Source organism: Pieris brassicae, chromosome 8, assembly GCF_905147105.1.
Source record: "Pieris brassicae chromosome 8, ilPieBrab1.1, whole genome shotgun sequence".
In the NCBI taxonomy this organism is placed as follows: domain Eukaryota; kingdom Metazoa; phylum Arthropoda; class Insecta; order Lepidoptera; family Pieridae; genus Pieris; species Pieris brassicae.
Window position 1 is genome coordinate 19158631 of NC_059672.1, and position 7953 is coordinate 19166583.

The 7953-nt window shown below is 44.5% G+C and overlaps 1 long non-coding RNA gene across 1 annotated transcript; it reads left to right on the forward strand.

Moving 5' to 3' along the window:
- Positions 1 to 1554: 1554 nt before the first annotated feature.
- On the forward strand, positions 1555 to 2502 carry LOC123713510. Its single transcript, XR_006754201.1, has 3 exons — positions 1555 to 1662; positions 1738 to 1963; positions 2038 to 2502. It is a non-coding gene; the product is annotated as an uncharacterized LOC123713510 (long non-coding RNA).
- Positions 2503 to 7953: the final 5451 nt, after the last annotated feature.

Consider the following 7953-nt stretch of genomic DNA (forward strand, 5'->3'; position numbering starts at 1 on the left):
CTATACCGAAGGAGTAGCTCTGACGTCGCTTGCTGAGCAAGGGACGTCCCCGACTTGAGGGCTCCGTGGCGGGTGGAGAGCTCCGACGGTGAATCTATTTCATACCACCACATGGATAGAGAGACAAAACACACAAACCAACAAAAGGCTGCATCCACAGATGCGCCTAAAACTAACATAAACAGGGTTGCGTCGCAGGACGTGTTGAGGTGCAAGTCACCAGTGACACGATACTCTGATGCCCCTATCTCGCAAACGGATGCACCCAATAGGGCAGCGTCCGAGGCACCAAAGGAGAGGGCAGCGGCTGAGGAAGCGCCAAACCGGGATGCACCCTTAACCGTGCTCACTCCAATGGTATCTCATACACCACCACACAAGGATGCGTCCACTGTTGCGGCCAGGCTAACTGCGTCGGTCGAGCAGAAGATAGCAACTCCGAAGGATGATACAGCAATGTCTGCGTCCATAGGGGGGGGCATCCGAAGCAAGATCGATGCGGAAGACCGAGGCTGCGACGATGAGCACGTCCAGTGCACAAACCTCGACCATGGACATGTCGGCCCTGAAATCAGCGATTCAGGAATCGACTCCCAGGATGGTCCTAAGCTCCTCAAAAAGGCGACGGCTCAGGAAGGCCAAAAGAGCGACGGAACAGCAACAGCTGATTACCGGCTCTCAGAGGATACCTGAGAACCCTGGAACTGCCCCCGCGGTTACCACAACTGCAGGACGCGGGAAAAGGCCACCGAAGCCGACTGGGTCCTCTGCCGCGCTCAAGCCTATTGGCTCTAGGTGCGGTAAAGGACCTAGAGGGGGGTACCAAACCAAAAACCCAAACCAAACCAAACAACAAACAAAGGGCCAGAAACGCGATCGGCCAGAGGAAACCGTGACACCGACTGGGGAGAGTAAAAGGGTTAAACCTAACAAACTCCGGCTGGAGTCAGGGACCTCGGCCAGTTACGCGGAAGCGGCAGCATCCTACAAAGCCAACGAGCTTTGTGTTGCCGTGATGACTGAGCCCTTTATAGACATGACACAAGAACAGGCAGATAACATCCGCCTACAAATCGAGGGTAAAATCCAAGATGAGCTCATGGCGGATCTTGAAGCTACCCTAGCAACTGAACCCAACGACATCAGATTCCGGGGAAGAGCCCACTTCTCAGATGGTGTCCTCAAAACTTGGTGCGAGGATACCTACACGCTGGGATGGCTTACCGGAGCATGCGATGTCATCAACAATCCGATACCGGACACCAAACTGGTGGTACGGCCTCAGTCAGACATTCCGAAGAAGGTGCCGTGCTTACTGCATGTTCCAGAGTTCACTGGTAGCACGGAAACTTTACGGAAACTGATCACCAGGCAAAACTGCCACCTAAACATCAGATCTTGGACCCTGACTCACGAACGTAGAACACAGGACCCGACAGGCGTATCTTTGTTCCTTCGTGTTCCGGAATATGAGATCTCAAAGATCAAGGCACACGAACGTCGCATCTACTATCTGATGGGGAACATCTATATCCGAATTCTGGAAAAGATGAACCCTCAGTGGTAGCTGCCGCCACAGTAACTACTGCCAGTACATCGGGGACGGGATCCTCGGGGCCAAAGCCGCCCTCGTCAACGACGGAGATAGCCGCGGTTGCCGAGGTAAACGTCCCCATGGAGACAGTTCAACAACCACCCTCACCGGTGCAACTAACCTCGGATGACGAGTTTTTTCAGGAGACAGGGGGGAGTGAATTCAGCGACAGCTGTTTGCGCTCCTCCCCCTAACCGGACTGACCTTATCCAGACCAACCTCCAGCACAGCCAAACAGCGTCGGCTTCACTACGCAGACTGCTGGAGACCAACCCGAAGACCATTGCCGCGATCCAGGAGCCGTGGATCAGGAATGGCAAGGTATGCGGCCTGGGTAACACCGGTGGTAAACTTTTGCTGGATACCTCAGTAAGTAACCCAAGAACCTGCATTATCATACCTAAACATGTACCAGCATACCTAATTAACGAACTGTGTTCAAGGGACCTTACAACCATTAGGTTACCTAGGGACGCACATCCAGACATCGTCCTGGCGTCCGCCTACCTACCGGGTGACGAGGACGTGCCCACTCCAGAACTCGGCCTTCTGGCTGACTACTGTGAGAGGGAGAAACTGGAGCTTATAATCGCAGCAGACTCCAACGCGCACCACACGCTATGGGGTAATGCAAATACCAACGCTCGAGGTGAGAATATGCTTAACTTCATTCTTAGCAATAATCTTATCTTAGCAAACAGCGGCTCTGAACCAACCTTTATCAACGCACGCTCGCAAACCATAATCGATCTAACAATGGTGACCTCTGGTCTGTCAGATCACATACAGGATTGGCATGTCTCCAGAGAGCTATCATGCTCAGATCACAGGTGGATCCGCTTTACAATCAAAGGGGAGCTACCTAAACCACAACCACGACGCATACCTCGGAGAACTGATTCAGTAAAATTTTACAATATAATCGGCTCAGAGGTAAGCAAACTAACAATACCAACCACCATTGATGTACAAGACATAGACAAACATGTAAATAACCTAACGTCCCTACTCCAGACCAGCTTTGAACGGTCGTGTCCCCTTACCATGCCTAGGTGGGGGAGTAGACATAACTGGTGGTGCCCCGAACTGGAGAGACACCGAAAGAAGGTCAGGAAGCTGTTCAATAGAGCAGGAAATACCCGTTTACCTGCCGACTGGGACAAGTACACAATCGCGAGAAGACGATTCAAAAAACTTTTACGCTCTAGGAAGCAAGAGTGCTGGAGACACTTCTGCACCAGCATTGAAAGCAACAACCAGGCAACCAGAGTGAAATCATGCCTCTCTAGTGAGCCTTATCACTCAATTGGTTGTCTTAAAAAACCTGATAAATCATTTACAAAAACCGATGCAGAAACATGTGAACTACTGATGGAAACACACTTTCCAGGCTGCATAATTGCCAACGACCAAGCATGGCAACCCTACTCAGAAAGTGCCACCACCGACTCAGACTGGAATGTAGCTCACAAAATAATCACAAATGAAAAAGTAACATGGGCAATCAACTCCTTCCTACCATTCAAAGCGGCTGGCCTGGATGGCATCTTCCCAGGCCTACTAAGATGGAGTGGAAACCTCTTGGTGGACTATCTTGTCTCAATCTTCCAAGCATGTATAGCCCACCGCTACATACCCTTGAAATGGAGGGAAGTGAAAATAATATTCATCCCAAAACCAGGCAGAGAGGACTATACCCAGGCAAAATCCTTCAGACCCATAAGCCTCACATCTTTCCTGTTAAAAACAATGGAGAGGCTTGGAGATCTGGAAATACGTAGCCAGGTATCGCTATCCAAATTCCTGCACCCAAATCAGCATGCCTACAGCCCAGGCAAGTCAACGGATTCATCACTCCACAACGTTGTGTCTCGCATTGGCGACTCCCTGAAGTTAAAACAGTCAACCCTTGGTGCATTTATTGACATCGAAGGCGCTTTTGACAAAACAAACTTCACGAGCATTACCAGAGCACTCGTTACATGTGGAGTATCATCAACCCTGATAGGGTGGATAAACAACATGCTAAAACAACGAGCTATACAGTTCACTGTTAATTCCACGACACGGGGCATTGTCAGCAGAGGCTGCCCGCAAGGTGGTGTCTTATCGCCGCTACTGTGGAACCTCGTAGTTAACGAGCTCATCACAGAACTCAACGCTGGCAACCTCTACACAGTGGGTTATGCGGACGACATAGCTATCTTGATATCGGGAAGCTTGAAAGTACCCTATGCGATCTCATGGGAAGGGCTTTCAAAGTAATTGAGAGATGGTGCAACAAGCACGAGCTATCTGTCAACCCATCAAAACAGAGCTAATACTCTTTACAAACCGGAGGGTTCTGGGACCACACAGGCTTCCAAAACTCTTCAACACACAACTCAAACTCAAAAATGAAATAAAGTACTTGGGTGTGATTCTGGACAGTAAACTGCTCTGGAACAAACACCTAGAACACAAACTGAGCAAAGCAACGATCGCCTTCTATCAATGCAAAAAGATGCTAGGCGTGAAATGGGGCTTATCGCCTAAAATAACATTATGGCTATACACTGCCATAATCAGGCCAATGCTGGCCTATGGAGCCCTGGTTTGGTGGCCAAGATCTGAACTTCAAATGGCGATCACGAAACTGGGACGCTTCCAAAGGCTTGCCTTGTCCGCTGCTAGTGGTTGTATGAGAACAACTCCGACCGCAGCAATGGAGATAGCCCTGCAAATCTTACCTCTAGACCTACACATACAGCAGGAGGCGGCACTTGCGGCCATCAGGCTTATGGTATTGGACCTATGGGGAAAAAACCACTACAGTTCACACACAGTGATTCTCAACAGGGCAATAGAGTACCAACCTCTTATAGCTGCGCCATGTGACAGAATCACTAATCAATTAATATTCAACAAGAAATATCTTATACAACTGAGAGAAGAGGAGCAAGATCAGTCGCCCCTGAATGAGCTACGTATATACACTGATGGCTCAAAAACAGGGTGTGGCTCAGGCGCTGGTATTTTCTCCTTTGATCTCAACATCAACATACACCTACCTCTGGGCACACAAAGCACAATCTTCCAATGTGAATGTGTCGCTCTAACCGAAGCAGCCAGAGCCGTACAGCGGATGGGAGTCAACGACTTTTACATTAAGCTCATATCGGACAGTGCATCCGTGCTGATGGCGCTCGGTAACGAAAACACAAACAGCAAACTAATACTGGAGTGTCACGAAGCACTGGAGGCAATAGCTCTAACAAATAGAGTTACCTTACAGTGGATTAAGGGACACAGTGGCTCTCTCGGCAACGATGCAGCCGACGAGCTTGCGAGAAGAGGCTCTGGTATGATACCTGCTGGCCCGCATCCGCTCCTCCCCTTGCCCTTCTCGCTAGTTCGAACCTGGATTCGCCAGAGATCCACTGTACTCCAGAATCAACGATGGTCGCGAAGTGTAGATTGCAAACAGTCCAAAATGGCTCTGCCGGCTGTGAACCCGCAACTTACTAAGCGACTTCTAAACCTGAACAGAACCAATCTCAAAACAATCATAGGGACAATCACGGGCCATTGTCTCCTTAACAAACATCTTTTCGTCCTAGGCGCAACAGACAGCCCCTTGTGCAGAGGCTGTTTCAGCGCAGAGGAATCAGTCACCCACGTAGTCCTGGAATGCGAGGCTGTGGCTAATCAACGTACAAAAATCCTCGGAACAGTGAGGTCGCTCCGCGAAGCCTGTGAAGTGCCCGGGAGACTTCTGTGCTTCTGGAAGGAGTTGGGCTGGCTAAATTAGCCAGGGCTTCTACGCACAACGGACCGACTACGTGTCTAAGTGCGGAAATTGAGTCCACCTACCTAAACCTAAACCTATATAAGTAATTATAAATAAATAAGGTTTTCAAAAGTATTTATTTTTCGATAAAATTATTCGGAGAAAATAAATATTATTTCCTAGCATTATAAGGTATACTGATACAATCTTTAAGTCGTCGAAAAGTTAATCATGACCAAACCAGTCTAAATATTTAATTCTGGCATTTCGAGACCGAGATCTGTTCACAAATTCCCACCTCGGTGACTTCGAATAAAAAATCGGTACACTTTTATAATTGGCACAAAAGATCGCCTATCGAAGAATGAATCGTCTACAAAATATCGCCTTATCTCTTTCGGAGATTAATATTTTTGTTCGATGCTTTTTTGCAGTCCGAGACCTTGCTTTTTTATCACTACGGACTATAGAGATGAATAGAGTACGAAAAATAACGTCGAAATTTTAGCTTAAAAGTTCGTAAAAATATGATGTGCATTCAACATTCTTGTTTTGTTACTGTTCATTATTTTACATAATGTTTTATGTTGTCTAGCTCAGGGCGTTTTTTAAATATCAACCAACGACATCGTTTCATAATAATTAAGTTACCACTTCATTGTGTATATACCTTATAACAGGGCCTAGATATAGTAGTAGTAGACCTCCTTCGATTGTTTGTTCTTTGTTTTCCATTACTAAAGCCTTTCAAGCAAGATATGTGTCTGAGTAACCCACAGTGGCGGTATCAACCACATTCTTATTAAAAACACTATCATAATTCACTTTAGTTCCAAACATTTTTACGGAACCTTTTTAACTGCTCCTTTGGTGTTAATCTTTGCTACCTGAGCGTGGGTGCACACGTGAAATATTGCTATCCAACCCCTGTCACATAAAATGAGATGATAATACAAAATCTCCCAAAGTGTGAAAGAGACAAAAATCGCGAAGTTAATTGCGACGATTGGATTTCAAGGGTATTAATTTAGTGATTCCCATAGGCCTCATATTTTTCGATTTTATACGGTTTGAGAAATGCCAAGTTATATTCACGTTTTGGTTAGGGCGTATTGTTATTGGCCTGAATGTCAACAAAGTTAAGACGGAAGTATATATTAATTCCTTCCTATATTGGAACGATATTTTAGGATTTATATGCGCTTAATTCAATTATGTAGGGGATCGCACATCTCCGGAACGTTAAAAAGTACAAAACACGCAAATAATAGATCAAAAAAATAAGGTAATAATAAAAAGGCTGCATCTGTCTTTTTCATCATACTTCTAAAGAGGCAAGTAGACCTTCAGCGCTTGTCACAGTTATACCGGTTTTGGTTCGAAGTTTTGGTTCACAATACAATAAAAGGGTTACTTCCAACACAAACGCATAGCCAGGACTCGAACCAACTGTACTCATAGACCTCTAGATTGATAATTGCATTGAAAATATAGGTACCTCTGAAAATGAAAGCAATTCTTCCATATAAGACAAGGACTTAAAACTGCTATATATCATAAGACGAAGTCCGTATTCCACGCTTCCCTTTGACGTAAGTCTCTGATTATTCATATATACGTAAAGGAAAAACACAATTTCAATAGCCACTAACACATGCATGATGATTTATTTATCATTAAATTTATTGCCGAACCTTTTTATCAATAGTTTTACACGAAAATACGCCTTTTATCTTTACGTAGTAAAATGTAATTTCTATGCAAACAAGTTTCTCGTTTTATCCATATCGGTTATCCTGCAACACATGGGGTGAATATATTTTACCGTGTTCTTACTTTTAAGTGTTTATAAATGTATCACAAATATGACTAGATAACATTGTAGTCGGAGTTATCTTTTATCCAAAGTTTGCGAACACTATAGTATTATAGATTACAAGTATTGATTGGTCCAAGCCAACCGCAAAGCCACGGAGGCAGGACACTCAATTCATATAACGATTGCTGGAATAAGGCTAACTTTAGATACAAGTGAGAACTGCCCCACCCACTTGTCAAATGGTAATAGGATTTTGACAGGTACAGTTCCCGCTATGACGATGAAACCTTACTCAGAGTCGCATTAAATTATTACTAAAGTTACATTAAACTAAAGAACTTAACTACGATATTAAACACGATTTGTTAACAAATTATTTATGGAAAAACATGAAATTAAAAAAACAACAAGTTTTTTTTTAATTTCTGTAGATCTGTGATGAACTTATCAAATCTGTACTAAATGGCTTAATGTAAACCACCCAACGAGTTTAAAGTATGATATTGGATAAATAGTACTTACATATAAACTGAGTGTTTTTTCTTTTATAAATACTGTAAGTAGTGTTATTGAACACTCACTTATGTTAAATAACCTAACCTGATTAGTAAATTAGGTAAGTTCTAATCACCTAATTACTACTGTGTGTTTATTTGTAGAGATAATTTATTAAAAAAAGTCTCTGGTCTAGTGACAGTTAAATGCGCGTTAATAGAATATTACTTAAGCAATTTTAAGAGTAAGAAATAAAATAAGAACGGCCTTAAATCA